The sequence below is a fragment of the Equus przewalskii genome, chromosome 17 (genome assembly GCF_037783145.1).
Source record: "Equus przewalskii isolate Varuska chromosome 17, EquPr2, whole genome shotgun sequence".
Classification (NCBI taxonomy): Eukaryota; Metazoa; Chordata; class Mammalia; order Perissodactyla; family Equidae; genus Equus; species Equus przewalskii.
Window position 1 is genome coordinate 30,269,311 of NC_091847.1, and position 27,052 is coordinate 30,296,362.

At 35.7% G+C, this 27,052-nt stretch overlaps 1 protein-coding gene across 25 annotated transcripts in view; it reads left to right on the plus strand.

Annotated features, from left to right (window-relative positions):
* The window catches only part of MBD5 (methyl-CpG binding domain protein 5), a 423,339-nt gene that overhangs the window by 137,141 nt on the left and 259,146 nt on the right, over positions 1-27,052 (plus strand). The window contains exon 1 of one of the 25 annotated variants that reach the window (XM_070579635.1): positions 12,587-12,611. The exons of 23 other annotated variants lie outside the window; for them this stretch is intronic. The gene's annotated coding sequence lies outside the window, so the exon portion shown is untranslated. Of the gene's footprint in view, positions 1-12,586; positions 12,612-27,052 lie in introns of those variants that run through there. One more of the 25 variants, XM_070579642.1, reaches the window with a different exon arrangement.

Sequence of the window (27,052 nt, forward strand, 5' to 3'; positions counted from 1 at the left end):
CTGGCTTGTGTGAGAGGGAGAGCAGTAGGAAAGAAGTCAGAGAGTTATAGGGAACATGATTGTGTTGGTCCTATCTACCGATTTCCTTAAAAATTGGGAACTATGCCTCTATCATTCTCCTTTCCTTCTCTTACATCTAGTAAGTCACCAAGTTTTATTGATTCCAACTCCTATATTACTCTCCTGTCTGTCTTTTTTATTCTCACTGCCTTTGCCTTAGGCCCTTATCATTGGTCACCCAACTGATCTGCTGCTTGCCTCAAACTTCATATTCAGCACTCATTCAAGAGATATTTTTTGAACAACTTCTGTGTTCTGGGTCCTGCCCTAGGTATTGTGGATATAATGGTCATCAAGCTAGATATGATCATTGTGCTTACAAAATTCACGGTTACTAGAGAGAAAATCATACAGGCATATAGGGAACATGACAATGTAATAAGCACTTTGAGAAGGGACGTGCAAGCACTGGTAGTAGCACATGGCGGGTGGGTTTATGAAGGTGAGCACAAGCTTTCCAGGATAAATTATCTTCCTGTTTAGATCTGAAAGATAAGTGGGATCTAGCCCTCAAAGATAAGAGAAGTTTCCAAGCGACGAACGCTTGTGCAAATGCCCAGAAAATGGAATGGAATGCAGTTTATTGTCGCCATAGAGAGGACTGCGGAGAGTGGCTCAAAATCAAGCTGGACAGGTACAAAGGAGCCAGATCGTGCATGGTATTTTCAGGATCTATTAAAGTGTTCGGTTTTAAAACTTGAATATAATAATGTATCTCCCAGAATTAAAACCCACCAATGATGCCCTGTTGGCTTTTGGTTGAATTCAAGCTCTGTCAACAAAGCACACGATGTTTTTTAATCTGGCTTTTGCCTCTTCAGGATCAGCTCCCACAGGTTCCACTCTTACCTTTAGACACTTAGTAATGCAGAACAGCTTATAATTAGCCCACAGAAGGGAGAAATTTCAAGTTTCCGTACCTGACCAAATGCTTGGTGTGCTCATTGGCCCTTGCCAATCTCATGAATTCATTTTTATCTTCAAACTTAATCTCAGATGTCATCTTCTATAAGAATCTTTCCCTGAAAACTCAAATTAAGCTAATCATTTCTTCTGTGCCTCTGCCCAATTCTGTGTGAACTTTTCATTGCAGTTGTCTCAATCTGTAACAGTTTGTTTATATGTTAAACTTCTCCACTAGTGTGAGCTCCTTGAGGGTCTATTGGTTTTTTGTTTTTGTCTATGTATCCTTGGTCCCTAACATAGTGCCTGGCACTTAGCTGCAGTTAATAAATGTTTAGTGAATTTAATTAATATAAACAAAGGCTCAGTTAATTTTGACCAAAAAGCAATGAGAATTATTTACAGGAAAGAGTATTAATTTATAGCTCATTTAAATCACAGCATTGTGATGGTGCTCAGCACATCTTAGCAGAGGAATCACAGACTTTTCTCAGAGACTGTCCTGCCCAAATCAATTTGATGTATGAATCTGAGCTGTATCTTTTTAAAGAATCGGAAGGCATTGCATTCTTTATTTAGCAGTATCTTTAGTTCTGACTTTTAAAACTTTGCAGAAATTTCCCTATCATACTTTATGCATTATTATTGTTTTTATGATTTTTAGAATACCTTTGCTCTTAGTCATATAGACTGATATGATTACCATTAAATATTTAAATCATTTTTTACATATTATTTGAATTAAATATTTGTTCTTTTTTTTTATAATACTTTAAAATTTCCATTTCTGGTTACTATTTTTAAAAGGCCTAGTGTTTTATCGTAGGCGCTGGAATGATTTCACCAGTATGGGTATTTAAGTATCCCAAAACACAAAACTAGCCTTCCTGGCACTTCCAGAGACCTCGAACAGTCTCAAGTTCATCCTCAGCCAGCACAAGCCCTGGTGTCCCTTACATAGAAAGCTTTAAAGCATCCACCATAAAAACTACTGCAGATGCCTCATGGAATAACATCTCAGAATTATCACTGTAGACAGTTCTGAAAAGAAGAAAAATACATGGCAAGTAAATTTTTTTTTATTTTTTTATTAAGGTTATGAAAGTTAACATCCTTGTGAAATTACAGTTGTACATCATTATTAGTCATGTTGTAGGTACACCACTTCACCCCTATATTGCAATGAATTTCTCTCTTACAACCTCTTTTGCTGTATCCCAAGTGAGTTTGTATGGTGTGTTTTCATTTTCATTTGTCTCCAGATAATTTTTGATTTCTCTTTTAATTTCTTCAGTGATCCAGTGGTTGTTCGTAGCATGTTGTTTAATCTCCACATCTTTGCCCCTTTCCCAGCTTTTTTCTTGTAGTTGAATTCTAGTTTCACAGCCTTATGGTCAGAAGAAATGCCTCATATTATTTAAATCTTCTTAAATTTATTGAGGCTTGCCTTGTTTCCCAACATAGGGTCTATCTTTGGGAAAGTTCCATGTACACTTGAGAAGAATGTGTAACCTGCTGTTTTTGGAGGGACTGTTCTCTATATATATCTATTAAGTGCATCTGGTCTAGTTTTTCATTTAATTCTACAATTTCCTTTTTGACTTTCTATCTAGATGATCTATCCATTGGTGTAAATGGGGTGTTGAGGTCTCCTACTATTATTGTGTTGTTGTTATCTCCTTTTAGGTTTGTTAATAATTGCTTTATGTACTTTGGTGCTCCAGTGTTGGGTGCATAAGTATTAGTGTACCGTCTTCTTCATGGAGTGTCCCTTTTCTCATTGTATACTGGCCCTCTTTGTCTCTCTTTACCTATTTTCTCTTGAAGTCTGCTTTGTCTGATATAAGTATGGCAACACCTGCCTTCTTTCGTTCTCCATTAAGTTGGAGTATCGTTTTCCAAGCTTTGTGTTTGTCTTTAGGGCTGAGATGTGTTTCCTGGAGGCAGTATATTGTTGGGTTTTGTTTTTTAGTCCACCCTGCCACTCTGTGTCTTTTGTTTGGAGAATTCCATCCATTTACATTTAGAGTAATTACTGATGTGTGAGGGCCTGATGCTACCATTTTATCACTTGTTTTCCAGTTCTCCTGCATTTCCCTTGTTTCTTGTCCCATGTATTTTGGACTACCAATTCAGTTAGGTAGTTTTCTATGCTACTTTTCTCCTTATTTGTCATCTGTGTCTCTGTTCTAATTATTTGTTTATTGGTTACCATCTAGTTTGTATAAAAAAATCTCACAGATAGTCCATTTTCTGGTACCCTCTTATTTCCTTAGACTAAGCCAGATCCATCCCTTTCCTATTCCCCATTCTAAGTTGTTATTGTCACATCTTATTTCATCTTGTGTTGTGAGTTGATGGTTAAAATAACAAGATTATATTTTTTGTTGTTGTTTTTCTTCTTCTTCTTCTTTTTTTTTTTTTTTTTTGAGGAAGATTAGCCCTGAGCTAACATCTGCTGCCAATCCTCCTCTTTTTGCTAAGGAAGACTGGCCCTGAGCTAACATCCATGCCCATCTTCCTCCACTTTATATGTGGGATGCCTACCACAGCATGGCTTGCCAAGCAGTGCCATGTCCACACCGGGGATCCAAACCAGCGAACCCCAGGCCACAGAACCAGAATGTGCGAACTTAACCACTGCACCACCAAGCTGGCCCCGTTTTCCTTCTCTTTATCTTTAATGTTATAATTAAGCATTTGCTAACCTGTTCTGATGGAGAACTGATCTTTCTGATTTTACTCATCTCCTTACTCAGGGTTTTGTAACCCCTTTGTTTTTGAGTTTTTTGTTTTTTGGTTTATTTTTCAGGTATTAGGGCCCTCTTCAGGATTTCTTGTAGGAGTAGTTCTTGTGGCAATGAACTGCCTTAACTTTTGTTTGTCTGGGAAAGATTTTATTTCTCCATCATATTTGAAGGATATTTTCACTGGATAGAGTATTCTTGGCTGAAAGTTTTATCTTTCAGAATTTTGAAAATATCATTCCACTCTCTTCTAGCCTATAAGATTTCTGCTGAGAAATCCACTGACAGCCTGATAGAGGTTCCTTTCTAGGTTATTTTCTTCTGCCTTGCTGCCTTTAATATTTTTTCTTTATCATTGACTTTTGCCAGTTTCACTGCTATATGCCTTGGAGTTGGTCTTTTTTACATTGATACAGTTTAGAGATCTATTGACCTCTGTCACATAGATTTTCAGCTTCTTCCCTAGGTTTGAGAAAGCTATTATTTCTTTGAACAAGCTTTCTGCTCCATTCTTCCTCTCTTCTTCCTCTTGGATACTTGTAATCCTTATGTTGCATTTCCTAATAAAGTCGGATATTTCTCAGAGAGTTTCTTCATTTCTTTTTAGTCTTAGTTCTCTTTCTACCTCTCTCTGAATCATTTCTATATTTCTGTCCTCCAGACTGCTAATTCTTTCCTCCATAATATCAGCTCTACTGTTCAGTGAGTCCAGATTTTTCTTAATGTCATCCATTGTGGGGTTTTTTGTCTCCAACATTTCTGATTGGTTCTTCTTTATAGTTTCAAGCTCTTTTGTGAAGTAACTCCTGAACTTGTTGAATTGTCTATCTGTATTCTCTTTTAACTCGTTGAGTTTTTTAATGATAGCTATTTGGATTTCTTTGTTATTTAGGTTATACATTTCTGTGTCTTCAGGACTGATTTTTGGGTGCTCGTCATTTTCCTTCTGTTATGGAGATTTCATATATCTTTTCATTCTGTTTGACAGCATGGATTTGTGCCTCCGCATAGAGACAGAATTTGTTTGGAGCTTCCACTTGCTGTCACTGGGGGGAGGGTGCAGAAGTTGTGTAATCTGTGCCCACCAGGGTCCCTGTCAGCTGTGCCTGTCCAAGCTTGGGCCACTCCTTGGGATTGCAGTGGCCCTGTGTGGACTCCCACCAACTGTGGGAAAAGTCACAGGGGGACTCCAAGCTGCTGCCACCTGCTCCTATAGACCCGCTCAGGTGAGCTCCTCCCTCAGGACTGCGGTAGTGTAATGACTTTCTAGGCAGCCAGGGGCTTGTTTGCCTGGACTCGCAGCTCTGCCACCATCTGCTCCTAGGTCACACCAGCCTATGTACTTGGTGGGCGAGGCCTCCCCACTGAGTGCAAGTCACTCCCTAGGACTGCTGTGGGACTGTGGGCTTTCCCACTGGACCAAAGAGCAATCATGGGGGCTTCAGGGCTGCTGTCACCTGTTGCCACAGTCATGCCAAGGTGTACACCTACCCTCAGGGCTGCAGTGGTGCTATTCACACTTCAGCCAGGAGAATAGTCACTCACAGATACTGCGCTGCTTGGGGGCTGGAGAGTTCTCACCTATCTCCACTACCTCCCCAGGGGCAGTTCATCCACCTTTCAATGTATAGCAGCACAAGTCTCAGACATCCTGAGGTGCTGTGTGGGTATCATCTGGTGATCAATGAATGTCCATTTAGTTGTAGTTCTAAGAGAGAGAGACAAAGGGAACTGCTCACTCCACCATGTTGCTGATGTCACTGTCTCAATAAATTATTTTTTTAAATATTTATCCTAAGGACATAATATACAAATGTTAATGAATAGTGGTGTTCAGTTCAGCATTATTTATAATAGCAAAAATTTATAAACAACATCACTGTTTAATTGAAAGGGAGTAATTATACATGGTACATTCATATGCTAGACTACTGTGTAGCCATTGCAAATAATATTTGTAAAGGATTTTTAATGAATTGGGGAAATGCTCAAGAGAATTGTCAAATGAAGAGCATTGAATACACAATTATGCAGTTTTGACAGTTTTGTTAAACAAGCATACTAAGAAAAAGATTGGAAGAAAATTATAAGTGTTCCTTGAGCTTCTTTAAACACATGAAGCCCTAGTCCCAAGGGTTTAAATGCAGATTTTCCACTATAGTCTCTTGCAGTTGTATCTATGTTAAGACCTTTGGCCAAGGGGACTCTGATTTTATCAGTGGTCTGTTCATTATACTCAGAGCCTTCACCATGCCTTAATCATGGTATAAAGCCATGATAAGAGATAATAGTATTAACATTCTGAACTCAGAGTTTGTACTTGGCACTTTATGCTGTCTTGTAGCTGTGAATAGGTTAAATAAGATTTGGTGGGCTAGCTTAGAACATCAAATTTATTGAATATTTGCCATTTTCCCAACGATATGCTAGATACATTCACATCCATCATGTCATGTAATCTTCATGGAAACATTGCAATGTAAAAACTGTTCATATACCCACTTTACAGATGCGAAAACAAAGTCCACTGACATGCTCTGGTTACACAGGTAGTAAACTAAATCTCAAATACTAGTATCCTGCTTCCAAATCCATGGTTTTTCTACTATACATCATAGCTTTTATTTTTCTGTGCCAAACTGGACATCAGCACCACAAAGCCTCAAATATATCAGTCTTCTGTCTGCAAATAAATTGTGTTCTAAATGTGTTTCTAAATTAGAAGTGTTAAGATAATTTTGGTGTACAATTGTCCCATGTTATACATAAAGCAAATAGAGTTGTCATATCTCAGACTTTCATATCCAAGAGTTTTTAATATAACATTTATAAAAATGTTAAACAAGGTAGTATTTCTTATTAATTGTTAGTATGGGCTCTGGAACTAGAATTCCTAACTGCAACTTATTAATTTTGTTACTTTGAGCATGTGACTTAATTTGTCTAAACCTTAGTTTCTTGACACATGAAATTTTGTTAAGTATCATGTAGGGTTGTTGTGAGGAACAAGAGAATAAATATGAGTAAAGCAATTCAGCATAGTGACTGATACAAAGTAAGTCGCCAAAGTTTAAGGTAGTTCTCTAAATGTACACTGATATTACAGTAAATAATGTGGGTAGTGTAGTCATTACATGCTATAGAGAACAACCATAGTTGTTGGGATCAGGTGAGAGAGCTTCCTAGAGGTGATATCATTTTCAGAGGTCATGTGAAATATGACAAGAAGCTATTGAATGGGATCATTCCAAGACATAGCATCTATTGTAGGAGATTTCTTTGAGAAGGATAAGCACAAAGAATTTATGCGTTTTTTTGTTGCAAGTTATAATTAGGGATAGACTTGTGTCTAAGCTCCTTAATATTGGATTTTGAATCTCAGTCCACCATAATTTAATTTGCTTTATGTCACTTCTTTAAGAATTATAAAGGAGTTATTACTCTCTCCTTCCTCTTAGCTTGCATGGCATTTTATCTGTACTTCTGCTTTTATGGTGATTTGTGTGTATTTGGTATCTCCAACTCTTTGTTTTCCTTAAAATGCGCAGAAGCACCTAAAACCTGCCTTGCACATGGTAGGGTTTCAAAATGTTACTGTATTGAATTAAGGGAGAAGACTCAGTTATCTTCTAACAAAATGGAAGTCTAAATAACAAGCATAAATCCAATTATATATATGCAGAGATAGCTACATAGGAGTTAATTGTTTGTAGCTTCAAGAGCCAGGTTTTATTAACAACACCGGAAATACGTTTGGTAGGTAAGCATTTATTGTTTCTTCAGAGAGATATTTTAGTATAATGCTTAAATTCCAGTGTTAAACTAGTGGTACCTATTTATTCCCAAAGTCTGTTTGGGGAAGAAGTAAGCAATACCATATCTAATCTTTATCTTTGAAGCAAGAAAGAGAGGGAAAGTAGGAAGGAAAATAGGTAAATAGGTAATCAGAGAGGAGAATTTAAAATGTACATCATGTGTAATTTTATCCCCGTACAGATCTTACAGTGGCAGGATTGGAAGTAGAGGACCTGGAATGTCAGGTTCTTAGGAAACCAAAGTATGTGCTGATGAAGAGAACAGCATGCAGATGAGACTGACCTGGGATGCGATTAAACTTCTTTCCCTTTGCACTTTTTCCATTGTGTCAGTCATTTCAGAGACACGTGACTTTAAATATTGACAGACACACTTGGCACTTTACCCTTTAGCCCAGTTGAAGAGTGCGTTAGCTTTCTTCAGAGTAGTGAGGAATTTGTTATGTCACAAGATCCAAAAGCATTTATAAAATAAACGCCAGGTTTGTAAACTTTGTTATACTGTGCAGTTTTTTGTACTGTTAAATGTATACACTCTTCTTTTTCCCAGGAGGGAATTGTGATTCGATTCTAATTAATAAATATTTAATTGAAAGGATGTGTTCAAAATGGATTTTACAGGTATTATTTTGGAAAGTGTTAATACTTAGCAGCTGTTTGACTTTTTTATGATTTCTTCCTTTGATTTTCCATATATAAGGTGTAATATACCTTCCAATTTCCATAATATATAACATGATCAAAATTTAGTATTACGTTAATATAATTTATTAAAGTGAGTTTGATCTGATTTGAATTATACTGTGTTTAGAAATGAATATGTTTAGGAGCTAGAAACATCTGTGTAGATGTTCTTGGTCATTGCACTAGTTGTCTCATATACTTTCTGCATTGCTCCATTAACAGGAAATAACTAAAACTCTCAAACCTCCAGTTACACTTTCTTTTTTTCTTTTTGTTTTTTTCTAATTTACTGTTTTGGAATTGGGAATACATTTCTACCTCCAAAAACCACGTAGGAAATGGAACTAGGTTCCTAGGGCAGTGTTACCAGAGATCACATCATCCTAGTCACCTGGGAAAAGGGAGACCTTGTCTGATTTTAGGTTGTTGACAGGTACCTCACTAGAAATGAGAGGAACCCATAGAAAAGAGAATTCCAGAGGCAATTTACACCTTATAACCTTGCTGAGCCTCCCATGCAGTTTCTATTTTGGTAATGATATTTTGAAAAAACGCTATGTTGCTAAAGCAGGTCTTATGTATTAACATGTTACTGTACCATCATCAGAATGATATGTAAAAATGTTCATTTCCCACAACTCTGTCTTAATCTTAAACGTTTCTCACTTAAAATGTTTCTTTGTTTCAACTTCCTCACTTATTTCCATTTTAATATATGGTACTAATATTTTATAAGCTACCTTGATCACTTAGTAATAAAACAGAGACAAATAATTTTAGAATCTTAATGTTGACACAACTGTAAGTCATTATCAGAGGTATCACAAAGCAATGTGGAAAAATGGAATAGAGCACTGGAGTTGGGTTCAGCTCCGCAGTTTTCCAATCCAGGACCAGAGCTCTGGCCTCTCTTAGTCTCTTAGTTTTCTCATCTGCTAAATGAGGATATCACCTATACCCTAAGATTTCGATGATGATTAAAGCACATTTTGTTTGGGAAAGCGTATAGCATAAGCTAGAAACTTAGTGTTAGTTGAATCCAGATCGGGTTTCCACAGGTTGCGAAAAAATATTTTGATTTTTGTCCCTTGAAAACCTGTAATTTCTGTGACTAAATCGTTATAGATTGTCCCGTTCCCTAGGAATATGAGTCTACGCATTCTGGATTCTGAACATCTGATTTGTGAAGACCTAACAAATGCCGCATTTGTGCTATGCCCGTGGAGCTCCTTCTAGAGAGGAAGGCTTAACTCCAGCCTCCTTGTTGCCTCTATGTCAGTAGATGGCATCTATGGCAAGAGGAAGTTGTTCTGTCAGCCTGCAAAATGGGAACCTAAAACACATTTTCTTATAGAAGCTATGCTATAAATAGGATTAATTTGTTACAGTTTTTCTCCAAAAGCTATTTCACTCTTAACATAATTAAACAATTGTGCACTTGTGAGAATATAATTATACTACTATATTTCTTGTTGCAAATGGACCTTTCCCTCAGGTGGATCTAGACTAGTTTATGGAGACCTGTCATGTCCATGTTGGCCTTCATTCTGAGCCAGCTTTTTCAAGACTGGAACTTCCTTCAGCCTGTTTCATGTCCAAGCCAAAAAAACTCTGTACCCAGAGGGCTCGTTAATGAAGTCGTATTACATTGTTGCTTAAAAACGTTTTATAGATTGATGAAGAGCCATGGAAGCACTTTTCTCGTATTATTTATGTGAAGTTTTGGTGAGGAGTGAAAAATAATAAAAACAGAGAAAAAAAGAAGAAAAACTTTGGGTTAGTGTGCTGGGGTAATTTTTTAAAAGATATGTCATGTCTCCTTCCTCCCTTTCCACAAGTTGCTAAATTTTAGAAGGTATGACTTTTAGTAAATAGCTCCATCTTTGAGACTGTGACTTGCTGTAAATTTAAAAAAATTTACAGTATTCATATATATTTCATGTTAATGGAAATGTTAAGAATTGTGAAGCCATAATCTTAATGGAAATGTTAAGAATTGTGAAGCCATAGTCTTAATATGCAGCCGTATACAAACATCTTTTCTCAACTATTCTCTTACTAAGAAAATGAATTATAAGTACATAGAGATATACAAATTTGAAATATATTCATGTGGGGAGATGGTGCAGTGCTAATAATACTCGCTACAGGTATTATTTATGTGAAGGTACAATGTTGTGGAACTCAAATGAAAAGATCTGCAAATTGAAAAAAAAAAACCTATGTTAATAATATTTTTAAATTATTTGTAAAAAGAACATCTAAGAGGAAATGAAGAAACCTGAATCCTAGCCTTTTTATCACTGTCTATGACCTTCAGCAAGTCAACCTTTTAGTTCTGTTTTCTCTTCTTGAAAATGAGGGCAAGGTCTAGGGGATTGCTAAGGTTCCTTCCAGCTGTAAATTTCTATTATTCTGATCATTAAAATTTGAGATGGTAAGAAATCATAAAATGGTTGTTTTACTCGAGTTATTAATAGTGTTTAATTTTATATTACTAGTCTTTTAAAATATACAAAATTCAATTTAATTCTTTTTTCCTAAGTGTTTACTGCTTTACGCGTTATACTTCTTTATCAGACTTCTTCATTTTGAGAAAGAAAAATGTTTTTCTTGGGTGAATCTCTTACTATTCTCCTTTCCTGCTACTTCTCCACCCCTAAAATACCCTCCCAATGCATAGACACTTTAAAAGTAAGTCTGACCACCACGGAACCCACAGAGTAATAGCAGAGGGGCCCTGACAAATTCTGGGGCCCTACTCTCTGCAGTAGAAATAGACCAATGCTTGGCAACTATGTTGTGAAAGTATAATTCAAAGGAAGTAAATGCATGCATAATTACTGGAAATAGTATGATTTGTAGCATAGTACAGTTTAAGGGGAAATGTCATTTCTTCACTTTCATACACACTTGCTTTCCACCTTTTTTTCCCTATTCTTTGCAAAAAATAATCACAGCTACAAATCAGTTTCACAGCTACAAATATTGGTCCTGGTACAGATATATAGTTTACATACACTTAGCTTTTTCACTGATGTTAACTTTCAAAAGATCATTACTCTGTAATAAACCAGCATCAATGGGCAGTATGTAACCATAGCAAGTCCCTGTCTGGTCCACAGGGCTCAGTCAGTTTTAGCTTTCCAGTTGTCTGTAAACTCTAATCCAGAGTGAGTCATTGAGCAGAGCAAAGATCCAGAAATAATAATCCATTAGACTTGGCATCTCATTCACCAAAGGAGCTCTGGCATTATGGTGAGGCTGGGACCTGGACCTGAGACCTCCTGTCAGCACTATCACCTGACCCCAGGAAACATAAAGGCTATGGAATACTCCAAAAGAAAGAGACCCAAGGATTCAAGTCAGACAAATAGTGAGAGGGACCAGGAAAGACTTTAAAAGTGAGGAATAATTCAAAACCGAATCAGAGAAATTTTACTTGGGTCAGGGAAGTGTGGTCTTCTTGGAAAAAGAATTTGTAGATCCTCCAAATGACTTTAATCCATAGTTTGTTTTTTCATAGCATGTGTCTTCACGTTGCTGTGGGAATGTAGCCATTTACTAGGGAAACAGCCAGACTGATTATTTAGGATGATCCTTCACGTCCCTTATTCTGGTAGGTCTTTGTCCTTGCTATAGTTTGGGACATCATAGGAATCTGTAAGGATCGTAAGGATTATTCCTTGAAAGAATAAATCATAGGCTGACATTATTCCTTGAGCTTATATATATTTCCTAGTGTCTTAGTACCAGGCTTTTATTTTGTTAGCATTTTGAATTGAGAAGTTACAAACTGGCTTATTGTTAGTAATACCTAGATTTTGTCGGCATACTCTCAGCTTCCGGGTAAAACTGTTCTGCCAAAATTTCACCAATATTCAAGGCTAAATTTACTTTGTTGGAATGATCACTGTGGTAATTAGGGGGTGCTTACTGGTCTTGCTAATGTAATAGATAATGTGCTTCTCTGTCCATATGCTCTTGTTGCCCCTCACCATTTTGTGCACATCCACCTTTGAAAGGCCAGCACCTGCATCTAAACCATAGGACTGCCTTTGAGTTGCTGGAAGCACCGGGAAAAGACCTTAAGCAATGACTGACAGGTTTCAGCTTCCTTGGCCTTGGCTTAGACAATTCTGAGACATCTGTCTTACACCATTTGCCAGAGTGTCCCCCATGAGATTAAGTTTCAGTTGGCTTCTATGATTACTAGCTTAATGATGTAACGTGTATTAGCTGCCTGCCCTTTTCTTATCACCTTCTCCACTCCCCTGCCGGTTACTCTGAACCTCCCAAATAAATTATGTATACTCAGTCTTAGTCTCAGAGTCTATTTCCTTGGAAACCCGACTAAGACAGCTATCTAACAAACGCAACGATGAGAATCCTTGCCATTTCGGTTGGTATTATTTATTTTATACTGTTATGATAGTTGTTTAGAATAGTTTAAAAAGGTGATCTATTTGAATTTTTTTGGGACTGGGAATATTTAGTATTATAGATTCCTTTCCATTTTTCTGTGACCGAAAACTATTAAAATTATTAGCCATCAAATACCGGTAAAAATTAGCAAACTTATGTAGTTAAAAGAATCTTAACGTGGTCACCTTTTATCACCTTACTTCCAGAGTTAGGAAAAAATTCTTTTTAACCAAAAATTGAATATAATTCTAACAAAAAATTTACCAAGACCTATAGTCTAAACTAAAACATTAATACAGTAAAAATGCTCAAATATAAATGTTTAGGGGTACCTAAAAATGCTAAAGAATTGAAAATAAAGTAGGAAAGTATTAAGATCCTAAGACACTGAAAACTAGTATTTAGAACACTTAATATGTCAAATAAACGAATAAAATACTTAACAGCAACTTTGATACGTTAGTAGAAGTAAAATGTAATAAAATACCTAAATGAAAATATTAAAAGTGGGGCCGGCCTGGTGGCGCAGCAGTTAAGTTCACACATTCCGCTTCTCGGCGGCCCGGGGTTCAGATCCTGGGTGTGGACATGGCACTGCTTGGCACACCATGCTGTGGTAGGCGTCCCACGTATAAAGTAGAGGAAGATGGGCATGGATGTTAGCTCAGGGCCAGTCTTCCTCAGCAAAAAGAGGAGGAGTGGCAGTAGTTAGCTCAGGGCTAATCTTCCTCAAAAAAAAAAAGAAAAAGCAATCTAAAAATACTAAGAGCGTTAGATGGAAATCATTTTAGCACACCAAAAACTGAATTTAAAAAGCAATCTTTCAAAGCCAGAAATGGTCACAGAGCATTCACAGGAGTCTCAAGGGTATAACATTTAACAATTTTAATTTTTTACATTTTAACAATATTAATTATTCCAATCCATGAGCACAGAATATCCTTCCATTTATTGTGTTTCTTCAGTTTCTTTCATCAGTGTCTTACAGTTTTCAGTGTGCAGGTCTTTCACCTCCTTAGTTAAATTTATTCCTGGGTATTTTATTCTTTTTGATACAATTGTAAATGGGCTTGTTTTCTTAATTTCTGTTTCTGAAAGTTTGTTATTAGTGTATAGAAATGCCACAAATTTCTGTAACTTGATTTTGTACTCTGCAACTTTACTAAATTCATTTCCTAATTCTAGCTGTTCTTTGGTGGAGTCTTCAGGGTTTTTTATATATAGCTTCATCTATACGGAGAACAGATTGGTGGTTATCAGGCTTAGGGGTGGGCAAAATGGGTGAAGGGGGTCAATTGTGTTGTTATGGATGGTAGACTTTTGGTGGTGATCACTTTGTAGCGTATACAGATGTCAAATTATAATGTTGTACACCTGAAACTTACATAGTGTTACATACCAATTTTACCTCAATAAAAAAAAGAACCAACATTAGCAGCATTTAAAGCCTTTGACCGTATAGACCACTTTATATCTCCACAAGTCTCATCACAAGTCTACCTCAGCTTGCCTTTCCTCAAGCCACCAACATGCAAGATAAGTTCAGTATACTTTTTTCTTCTTTTATTCAATTTGACCAGTTTTGTTTATATCACATTTGTGTATTTTTTCTCAATATTTAATTTTTGTAAATCTCTATATGTTTTATGGTTCAAATAACTCCAAAGACAGTGTAGTATAGTGGTTCGGAACATAGGCCCTTGAGCCTAATTGCCTAGGTCCAATCCTGGCTCCGTCACTTACTACCTAATGTAACCTGGAGCATGTTATCACCTCTTTTCCTTGATTTCCTTTTTTGTTAAGTGGGCATGATAAAAGCATACTGTTCCATAAGGTCGTTTTGAGGATTAAATAATTTAAATGTAAAATTCTTGGAATAGTGCCTACCATATACGAATGCTCAATAAATTTTTTTTCATGTATGAGAACAGTACATTATTGATAAAATTGGAAATTATAAAATTGTTGAAATATGTAAATACTTTTATATAATAATTATTATGGGGAAAATGCATTCTAAGTACCAGACTACTGACTTTAAAAATGTTTGAAACATGACCCTTTTGTGAGTAAAAGACTGCAGTTTTTGCTTTTTTTTTTCCATGTAGTAGTTACTATGTTTCTAGGAAGAGGAGGGGAAAGTAAATGGTATGTCTACCTTGTGCTAATAAGTACTTTATGTCATTTCATATAATCCACTGTCAACCCTACTAGGTAGCTAGTAATAACTCCATTTCAAAAGAGGAGGTTAGAATTTCAGAAAGATCCAGTGATTATCTAGGTAGCAGAGCTGCTGTATTATAGTCAGTCTGACTCCAAACTCAAAGCTTCTGCTACTATTCCTGTCTTATTAACAGAGGAGAGATTCAAAATATATAACACTTGGTATGGTGCAGGCACCAACAAATCAGAGTGGATGCCAGGGTCTTGGAGGGCCCCTGCTCTGCCAGATGTTATCTCCTTAGGGATTAGAATTTGGAGAAGTCTTGGTGGGGAGGGGTCCCTAGAGAAGGGGACATGTGGAGAGGTTGAAGCAGTGGCTATTTTCCAACAACCAGGAAAGTCTTCTACTATTTAGTATTTTAACAACTGATATAGCCACACTATTCATTCTGACCAAATATTAGATATATCTGAATAGGTAATTATGGTATACCTAATGTTATAATTAGGGTATATAAAATTTTAAATGCGCTATTAATTTTTTTTTATATTGTGTTTTTTTCAGACACATTTTTAGGATCAGGCATAATTGAGAATCCCTTCCTTGAGATTTCAGCTAAACTATTACTTAAATATATGGTCCTTTTTCAGTTACATTGATTGATTGATCGATCAATTGCCAGTCAACATAGATTGCCTTTACAGTCAACCATTTTTAAAAAATTGTGAACTTGCAATAATTTGGTGGTGGAAGCTCGCAGCTTATGATCGTTTGGCCAAAAAATTTATTAAGCTATTGTAAGTAACATAAAGGACTTTGTTGCTTTGCTTTTTTCCAAATGTGAATTTGTTCTCATTTATAACTCTCCTCTTATTACATCTTCTCCATCCACATCCAAGAAGAATAAAACAATGATGATTTTTACCTCATTGTCTACATAGTGTATGTTCAAGTTTGGTAAAAACCTTATCTCTTAATTTCATAATCTGGGAGCAAGACACGTCACTGATAGTATTTATTCCTCTTTCACGGTTTTTATGTGGTAGAAAAGTTATTTGAAATACAAATTTTAGGCAATGAATACATTGTTTTTTGGTTTGTATTGCAATTTCATGGAATTAAATGAACTATGTTAACTAATGCATTTGGTTTGAACCATATGAAATTACCATTATTCAGCCTTTTTTGAATAATAAAAAGGACAATTTTATCTGATTCAATCCAGTAGAGAGGCATCTATTGCCAACATATTGACTGCCTTGAAATTATTTGTTTTTATCATCTTTATATGAATAACTGAATATTTCATTTTATTTTTTACTTCAGTTGCTCTGTTGCAACCAGCCAATCAATAGGTATTTTTAAATATTTTATATTTAGTTTTTACTGAACATGAACCCCCCATACTTTTTCCTTCCACATACTGACTTGCAGTTTACTGTACCATGTTAAAATTCTCTATTATATATATTATATAGGATGCATCTTACTATATCTACAATGCTATCTACAGCTATATTCTCAGGGCTAAGGAACCATCAGAAAACCACAGCATTATGAATGCCAGCAATATAAGGAACATTTAATATTTGATTAATTTTAAGTAGTTTTGAAGCCATGTGTGAGAGGTGGTATTAAGACTTAAATCATTCACGTAGAGCAAAAGGGCCTATAACGTTTTGGTTTAAACATTCAAGTGGTTATTTTTCTGCATAGTCATTTCAGTTCATTACAAACATAGAGAAGATGGAACAAATTTCTGGAAATATTTAACATTTTATATGTCTAGCTTTTGATTTGTCACCTTTGAAAGATCTAAAATGATACCATTTATTTTTTGTAACCCTCAAAAAAGAAACTTGAGAGGACAATCCTCTAAACCTAAAATATCTCTAATAAATCAGAGTGACTCAGAAGCTCTTTTCAGTTGCAAATCCAAATTCAGTTTGGATTTCATTTTTTGATTTCTCAGTTATCTTTCACCAAGTCAGTAATGACCTCATCTTTGTTTACTCTTAGAGATAATTTGTATAATCCAGACATCCTTTTCTGTTTTATAAGGATTTTATTCTTGTGTCAATGTGTTATTTTCTCTGACAAACCTCTTCATTGTTTGGCAGGTTGGTGTAATACTGAGCTGTTCTTGGTAGGATTTGAAATATTGTTCCCTTTTGGTAAAAGATAGCTATTTCCAGACATCATAAAATCAGGCACTACTGCTGGCTCACAGAATTCCTCACATAATATGGTGTCTTTTGCTGTTATGAGTTCCTGCACCAAAAATCTGCAGAAAGTCAGAGCCTAGTGTTTCCCTCAAGCACTGGCAGCTTTGGTACTTTAGTCACATTAACCTCCTTTTCAGACATCACTAAGGACGATATTCCTATTGTTCTAGGCATTTATTTGCATTTTCTCTGCTTGTCATTTTCTTCTTTCAGTCTGCTAATATGTGGGGACTTCTCTACCTCCTTCATAGAGTTCTAACACCTCTCCCTGCTATCTTTTTGTTTCTATTGGAAATTATGGTACAATTTGATTTGGTTATGTAGGAAATTTTCATTTTTGTATTTTTTTCTCCATTTCTTTCTTTTATAGCTTTTTACTCTTTTCCCAAGATGCAACTACTTGTTGCTTTTTTGTCAGTTATGTTGGCTAAAGTCTCTTCTATTAGCTTAGAATAATACCTTGATGATTTATTGCCAGTAATGAGGACACATAATTTTGGAGAGGTTTTTTTCTTTTGTTTTGTTTGATAATTTGAAGTCACTTTGGCTGAAGTATGCATTATATAAAAACATTATGCTTTAAATTATCAATACCATAAATATTGGAAGGAGACTGTCTGTATATTATAGAACCTTTAAAAATTCTTACAGCATGAATTTGATGTTCACCTATAAGCAGTTTGTATACTAATGTTAATAATCTATAGCTGCATTTTGCAGCTGGTTGTTTGAAATATACCTACAAGAGAGCACTTTTTAGTCTGTATGCACATACTTTACAATTATATTTATTTAAAATTTTTCTGTAAGTTAATTTTAATATATCTTCCCTCTAATTAGTTTTCTTTCAAATTAGTCTTAATTAACAAGTACTAATTAATGTCTACCATATCTTATTAACTTTTCAACTTACATGATTTTCTTTTGTTTTTATAAAGAGAACATCTTTTAAAAAGACTTTTTCTGAGTTGTGATTCAGTATTTTCTGCTTACGCTGCTATCACACTCTAGTAATTTGTTTAGTTCAATACAGTAGAATTGCTTTTAGAACTATTATTATCTTTTTTATCACCATGTAAATAAGCATTATGGTTTATATTCTGGATCTGGACATTTTTAGACATTGAACTAGATTTATGATAGCTTCATGAAATCTGTTTTTATAATAGTATTTTTCTTTGGGATGTTAGTGTCTTGATGTGTCAAATGCCCAAAAATGTTATCATGAAACCATAAAAATGCTTCCAATTACGTGCACCTTCTTTAAGGCCTCTCTCTTTTTTTGCTGGGAAAGATTTGCCCTGAGCTAACATCTGTTGCCAATCTTCTCTCTGTTTTTTTTTCTTCCTCCCCAAAGCCCCACTACATAGTTGTATATTCTAGTTGTAGGTCCTTCTGGTTCTTCTGTGTGAGCTGCCACCACAGCATGGCTACTGACAGACAAGTGGTGTGGTTCTGCACCCAGGAATAGAACCTGGGCCACAAAAGTGGAGTGTGCTGAGCTTTGACCACTAGGCTATCAGGGCTGGCTCAAGGCCTCTTAATTTTTTTTTTGAGGAAGATTATCCCTGATCTAACATCTGCTGCCAATCCTCCTCTTTTTGCTGAGGAAGACTGGCCCTGAGCTAACATCTTGCCCGTCTTCCTCTACTTTTTTATATGTGGGACGCCTACCACAGCGTGGCATGCCAAGCAGTGCCATGTCCGCACCCGAGATCCAAACCAGCAAACCCCGGGCCACCAAAGGGGAACGTGTGCACTTAACCGCTGTGCCACCGGGCCAGCCCCAAAGCCTCTTAATTTTTGTGCACAAAAATAATATTCTTTCTTTCTCTCTTCTCTTTCTCTCTCTTTCTTGTTCTCTTTCTTCTTCTCTTTCTCTCTCTCTGTCTCTCTGTCATACACACACACACACGCACACACACACACACACACACCGGGTCATAGACCCAATTTCTGTTTCAGCAGTGGCAGAAACATCATTTTTGTTAGACTAAATTCCAGTTCTTTTGTATTTTTTCATTTGGTGGTATCAATTTCAACATCACTCCAAGAGTTTTGTTTTATTCTTTGTGTTGGCCCACCATCAATTTATAGTGTCTTGTTTGTTTTAACCTTGGGGTTAATTAAATATGTTAGGTAATAAGTTGTTGGCTGGTACAACTAATGCCTATATTTTGCCACATTGCTATAGATTTTTAAAAATTAATGCTATCCTCTTAAATGTTTATGAATGTTTGCCTCCAAAAGGGGGCAGTGCAACTTTGGTGTTTGACTTGTGAATGCTTTTTTTCAAAGCATTCTTCTCTTGTTTGCTCATAAAATTTCTTGTAATTCCTAATCATAGATTCATAGAATCATAGAGTTGGAAGGGACCTTCAAGGTTAGCATGTTTCAGAGGGAATTTAAATATACCTTCTGATGTTGAAATTTCTTCTTTGATATCCCTACCTCTTGTCAAGTAATTCTATCTACAGTTTTTGGCATAATCCTGAATAGTGAGAACAGCGGTGGTTATCACTGTTACTTTTCTTCTCTTCCTTTCTTTTTCCTCCTGCAGAACTTTCTAGCATTGAAAAAGATCTCATTTCTAGCATTTTTGGAAATGTGGACAACTCCTGTTGATGACGATAATGAAAAAAAGAGACATATGATGTTTTAGAAAAGAAAATGGAGGTGGTGTTAGTGGTAGTGGTTTTTTAAGGAAGCCATGAAAAAGATAAAGGAGGGATACACTGCTAGAAATGTGTAAGAGAGACTACTGAGTCAGGACTCAGCAAGGCAAAAAGCAGAATCTGAGAAGATTTGAAGAAGATAGCAACAACATCATCCTAGTCATAAACTTCTAACAGTACCGACATTTGGAGGGAGGAAGAAAGCAAGATCGCTAGTATATTTATTATTTCCAAAAATAAAATAGCTTTATAAAATATAATAAAGCTATATAAAATAACTTTATAGTGTATTTTATACACTGCCACAGAGGAATTCCTTGAAAAGTTCTCGCACATGGAAGGATATGATTCCTTTTTAAAATTTTTGTTTTATTGAGCGTAAACCTATTAACGTAGACTTTCATATTCATATTATTTCTGACTCCCAATCCTGTTTTTTTCTCTACAACATACTCAACCTTCAATTCCCAATCCATAGTGGTTTTCAAGAACCTTATTTTAAGAGTGGGAGAGACTATATAAAATTAGAATAATAAATGAGCTGCCAGCCCATTTACTAGGTCCCAACCCTATTAGCTATTTGTCTATAGCTAATTATCTATCAACACCACCAATAGGACAACAAAACTAAGGTCAAATTTATTATTGTCAGAACTCTAATATGCATGTTCTTGGTACTGTATTTGGCAAAATCTTATTCTTCATCTTTCTCTCCAAAAAGATCAGCTCTCAAGGTATTTGAATGTTAGTGTACCCAAAAATCACTCACTGATATTCCCCAAGTGACAGATGTAATTAAGGTGGTCTATGAGAACCAAATTGATTATTTATTACAGCTGAAGAGATATCCTGTCCAGATAAGATGGACATTTTTGGAGAATGCTGGGGACGGGGGGAGGGGGGTGAAATGAGAACAAAAGGATTGCTTCTTTTGCTTTTTCTTTTCTTTTTTTTTAATTGAGATTCATGATAGTTTACATCATTGTAATACTTCTCTTGTACATCATTTATGGTCACCACATAAGTACTCCCATTCACCCCCTGTGCCCACCCTCCACCCCACTTCCCCTGGTAACCACTGAACTATTTTCTTTGTTTATGTGTTTGTTTATATTCCACATATAAGTGAAATCATATGGTGTTTGTCTTTCTCAGTCTGGTTTATTTCGCTTAGCATAATACCCTCAAGGTCCATCCATTTTGTTGCAAATGGGATGATTTTGTCTTTTTTTATGCCTGAGTAGTATTCCATTGTGTGTATATATATATATATATACACACACACATATATGTATATATATATACATATATACCATATCTTGTGTGTATATATATATATATATATATATATATATATACATACCATATCTTCTTTATCCACTCATCGGTCAGTGGGCACTTGGGTTGCTTCCACATCTTGGCTATTGTGAATAATGCTGCAATGAACATAGGGGTGCATAAGTCTCTTTGAATTGTTGATTTCAAGTTCTTTGGATAAATACCAAGTAGTAGGATAGCTAGGTCGTATGATAATTCTATTTTTAATTTTCTGAGAAATCTTCATACTGTTTCCCATAGTGGCTACACCAGTTTGCATTCCCACCAGCAGTGTATGAGCATTCCCTTTTCTCCGCATCCTCTCCAACGTTTGTTGTTTTTGGTCTTGGTAATTATAGCCATTATGACTGATGTGAGGTGATATCTCATTGTAGTTTTGATTTGCATTTCCCTAATGATTAGTGATATTGAGGATCTTTTCAGGTGCCTATTGCCCTTCTGTATATCTTCCTTTGAAAAATGTCTGTTCATATCCTCTGCCCATTTTTTGATGGGGTTGTTTGGTATTTTTGTTGAGTTGTGTGAGTTCTTTACATACTTTGGATATCAACCTCTTGTCTGATAAATGATTTGCAAATGTTTTCTCCCATTTGGTGGGTTGTCTTTCCACTTTGTTGATGGTTTCCTTTGCTTTGTAGAAGCTTTTTAGTCTAATGTAATGCCATTTGTTAACTTTTTCTTTTGTTTCCCTTACCTGAGAAGACATGGTATTTGAAAAGATGTGGCTAAGACCAATGTCAAAGAGTGTAGTGCCTATATTTTCTTCTAGGATCTTTATGGTTTCACTTTCTACACTCAAGTCTTTAATCCATTTTGAGTTAATTTTTGTGTATGGTGCAAGATAATGGTCTGCTCTCATTCTTTTGCATATAGCTGTCCAGTTTTCCCAAGCCCATTTATTGAAGAGACTTTCCTTTCTCCGTTCTATGTTCTTACTTCCTTTGTTGAAGATTAGGTGATTGCTTCTTTTCCTTTTCTAATGAAAATATGTACTCTTCTATTAATCTGTTGAATAGGCTGGCTGTTATCAAAAGAGAGAACTTCAATTGCTTTGGACTTTAAATATAGTTTCGTACAGATCATCTGGCTTCATCTGGACAGGTTGCAAGGGAGCTAAAGACTAGGCTTAATTTGGTGGACAGAATTTAGAATTACCTGTAGTCTTTCTTCTTGAAAGTGACATGGGCATGCCCAATAAAGAATTCTTACACTTTTACTGCAAAACTAGAGTAGTTGCATTGAAACCATAAATAAAAGTTAGGCAAGGGCCACCAAATGAGTGATCTGAATAAACCTAATGATGATTCTGTTACTAAGCAATGGCTTGAATATGCTCAGGCCAAGGTTATTCTCTGTGATAAAAGCAGTTGAGAAAACAAATCTTCCATGGATTGCATGATCAGAGCTCTGTTATACTGAAGAAATTTGGAAACTTTAAAAAAGGAAACATTGGATAATAATATTTTTAATTCTTTGAATGTTTGTGTTGAAATAAAACACTTGTGAGGTTTTATCTTATTCTATAACCTCTTGCTATGATCTGTTCATTCAGCCACATGTGAAATTTGTGAATTAGAGTTTTTAAAAGTCACTTCTCAGATCAGAATGAGTGGGATCTTGAGGGCTATGAAATTGCATACTCTAATGCTATGAAAGCAATCACCTGTAAAAGTGTAGGTTTGGATCTAGTCCCATAGCTCAGAGACGTAGAAAGCCTGTTTTTTTTTTCTATAAAAACTGCTATATTTTAAAATTGGAAGTGCAGTAATATTTTAATAAGGCATAGTTTTTTGTAAAAAAATAATGAGTTAAAACCGTAAATTTAATATCCCTGTATTGAACCATACTTAATGGATCTTAATTAGATTAGGGTTATAGAACATTACATTCAGAAGCAAGAGTGAGATTTTTAGGATAAACCCTTAGCATCACAGAAGCTTTATTATGTAAATTACACAGAAATAATAGAAAGTATATGCAGCTAAATGAGGACATAGAAATCCTCTTTTATGAGGAAGAAGAGTTGAAAGTGAACCACCATGGCATTCTCCTTTCAGTGGGAAACCTGATAAACCTTGGAAAAGGGTGGAGAGTGTAAGGCGGAAATTGACGTGAAAATATATCAGATAAGGCTTCCAGAGCTACTGGAGATTCCAGAGCTTACTGGAGGTAAGGCTTCCCAGCTACTGGATGGGGCCTTCAAGAAATACTGTGATTATCAACTGCATGAGTTTGAAACCCAGCTCTGCCAGTTATTAGCCGTGAAACTTTGGACAAATTAATCTCTCTGTTCAATTTCCTTAGCTGTAAGATGTAGATGATAATAGCACTTCTTAGGATTGTTGTGAGGATTAAATTATGCTACTTAGAATTTAGAAATCAATCAACGTTAGCTCTTACCAGTATATTTAAAAGGATATAGAGTATTATGTGATTTACAGAGTTATTGGTTCTTATTAAAATATGTCGTTTTCCTAAGGAAACATTGAACCATGTTCCGTATGACTTCTATGTTAAGTATATTTAAATATAGTCTAATTTATTGAAAAATATTTTCATTCTTGTTAATTCAGTTACTAATAATGGTAATTATTATGCTGTTACTCTCTGTTAACCAAAATTACCTGGATTATGAGGCATTAAGAGAGTTAGGTGCTGGGGCTGGCCCCATGGCTGAGTGGTTAAGTTCGCGCGCTCCGCTGCAGGCGGCCCAGTGTTTCGTTGGTTCGAATCCTGGGCGCGGACACGGCACTGCTCATCAGCCCACGCTGAGGCAGCATCCCACATGCCACAACTAGAAGGACCCACAATGAAGAATATACAACTATGTACTGGGGGGCTTTGGGGAGAAAAAGGAAAAAAATAAAATCTTTAAAAAAAAAAAAAGAAAAGAGAGTTAGGTGCAGTAGTCCTCAGAACAGATGGGACAGTTCATGCAGCATAGGGAGATTACAATTTTTAAATCATTCATAGTAGTAAAGTATACCAAAGAGAAAGCTAGGTGCCTTATCCAATCACTGTAAAGTACTATATTTAATTACTAGAAAAACCAACAAATAAAACCATCATATATTTATTAAGTGCTTTCAGGCTAGGGCTTGCTGAGAAATTATAATCTAGTTGAGGAAATAAAACAAACATGCCAAATCTTAAATAGTAGCAAAAGATAGAAGAAAGGGACCATAAATGAGTGCCTGATTAGCCTGATTAGCTAAGTAATTTGCGATAATTACTATAGGAAATCAGAAGAGAAAGAGCTTTTAGTGTCAAGTTGATGGAAATTTCCTTCAATGAAGAAGCAGTATTTGAGCTAAGTTTTAGTTGACCAAGAGATAAGAGAGAAAGGCAGCTGGGGTCAGGTAGTAGAAGAACAAGAGGTTTGCAAAAAGACCTTGGGACTTCATTTCATAGGTGTAAACCACAGAGGCAGATGGGCAGTCTATCTTGCGGGTGGAATAGCTCCGTTTGTGAAGACGTTTAGGAAGTCCATGACTATTTACCAGCTGTGAAGCAGCACTAGGCCTGGTAAAAGAAAATCAACTATAGTCATAAACTGAAGATTGATCTTGACTTAATACAAAAACCTGAAGTCTTTAGCAGCACATGCATGTAGAAAGAATACTTTATTGGGAGCACTTCCAAACTAGGTAGATGAGAGAAAATAAGTATAGTTTTCTTTAAAAGTTTAGTAGTTATTGAGATCGCCATCTTTATTATGTATAACAGAGACTCAGATATTTACCTCTGTTTATTAAACTTTTCTTTTTCAGGAAGAATCTAAAGAGTATGTGTGTGTAATATATTATTTTTATTGAGAAGTATTTCCAGACCTGTTTATAAGAATTTTCAAATCTAAAATGTTAACAGCCTCTTTCTTACTGTTATTTTTAGTAAGTTATGTTAGTGTGTGTGTGTTCTTGAGGGAAATGATTCAAGACTTTTTCTTTAAAAAATTTTGGCTTTGTGTTTAAACAGCAAATGATGCTAAAAGAGCTTTCCCCAACCCGCCCCCACCCCCTGCTAAGTTGGGGACAAAAAATTTTTAATTGTAAGACATTGAGGTCATGTTTCTAGTTACATATCAGGTTTCAGGTTAAATTTTCATTATAGAATATAACCTAGTTTTCTCTTTTTTGCCACAAGTATTTTATTGATTACCTACACAGTTTACTTAGGAGGATAGCAAAGCTTACAAAATATATAATCTATAAACATCATATTAGCTTATCTACATTGATTTATTGCTGAAATCCTATTTATGTATAAAGCTATTTCTTGCCTAGTGGTTCTCGGGATTGTTTCTTAAGATTAGAAATGGAATCTTAGAATAAAACTTAAGTATTTTTATAAGTGCTAATAATGAAGGTCTAGAGGTAGTCAGGGTTGAGAAATACTTAGAGCACTGCTTCACAGGAACTGTAGAGCTTTTGCATTGTAATCACCAGAGATGTCTGTAAAAGTAGAGAATCAGTGGCCTTAGCCTAGTTCTTCTGAATCAGAATCTCTGGGCATGGCACCCGGGAGTCCACATTTTACAGTAGTACCTTTGGTCCTTAAGTGCGTTATAGTATGAGATTCACTGCAGCCACCATTTATGTCATGCTTGGATCCACGTAACTTAAAATATTACATAGTTGTTGAGGTAGGTTTGTGTGTGTTTGTGTCATAGAAGCTTTGAAGTCATTTTAAATATTTAACAGTCAGATTAGCAAGTATCACAGTAGTTTTCATGGACATCTGTAGACAGTATTTTTTTGAAGTTATTGTCTTATTCGTTAATCTGTAGAAACTAAGCTAAATAGTTGCATTGAGATTGCTTCTTAACTTGAAGAACAGATATTCTTCCTTAACGCTTTTAAAAAATGCCTAGGCCCTTGCCCCAAGTCATACCAGTTAAATCAGAATATATAATGAATAAACTGTCTGAATATATTTAAAAGTGTCCCAAGTGTTTTTATTGTGCAGCTGCAACTAATAAACAGGGATCTACATTAATGACCAAAAGAAACAATGACATTGCTAATCCAAAATATTGATGTTTGGCTTGGGAATCCATAGTACTCAAAACCACTATAGCATCTAAATCCTGTTTCCCTAACTGCTTGTCTCTGGCTGATTTAAAAAATCAAACAAAATCAGGATCAAATTCTTTCAGCAAAGAACATTTTCTCTAGATAGTCCCAATTCTCTATTAGCGGCAATTTCTCTTAAAGGCTTCTGCTAAGCTTCACTAGGTTGGTGTAAAGTACTGATTGAGCAATTTAAGTGATAAGGGAAATAAAATTTTGACCTTTTCATGAGGACAGGATATTTAACTAGTTGTTTTCTATGATTTTGGCTTTTTATGGGCAACTCAAATGTAATGAAGACTATATTTTTGTAATTATCCATTTTGAACGAGGAAAATATTTTCTCCAATGGGGTTATGTTCATGTAGGACATCAGAATCAATGTGTTTAGAATTGTATTTCTTAAAAATGTTTATAGAAACTAGGTAGCCAGATAAAATTAGTGCTATAGAAATTTCAGACGCCATGTAAATGTGCCCCTTCACTTCTTGTTCCCACCCTCCATTTCCCTTCCTCCTGGTAACCACTAAATTGTTCTCTCTGTCCATAAGTTTGTTTATATTCTACATATGAGTGAAATCACACGGTGTTCATCTTTCTCTGCCTGGCTTATTTCTCTTAACATAATGTCCTCTAGCTCCATCCATGTGGTTGTGAATGGGATGATTTTGTCTTTTTTTATGGCTGAATAGTATCCCATTGTATATATATACCATATCATCTTTATCCAATCATCAGTCGATGGGCACTTGGGTTGCTTCCACATCTTGGCTATTGTGAATAATGCTGCTGCAATGAACATAGGGGTGCATAAGTTTCTTTATATTCTTGATTTCAAGTTCTTTGGATAAACACCCAGTAGTGTGATAGCTGGGTCATATGGTATTTCTTTTTTAAATTTTTTGAGAAATCCCCATACTGTTTTCCATAGTGGCTGCACCAGTTTA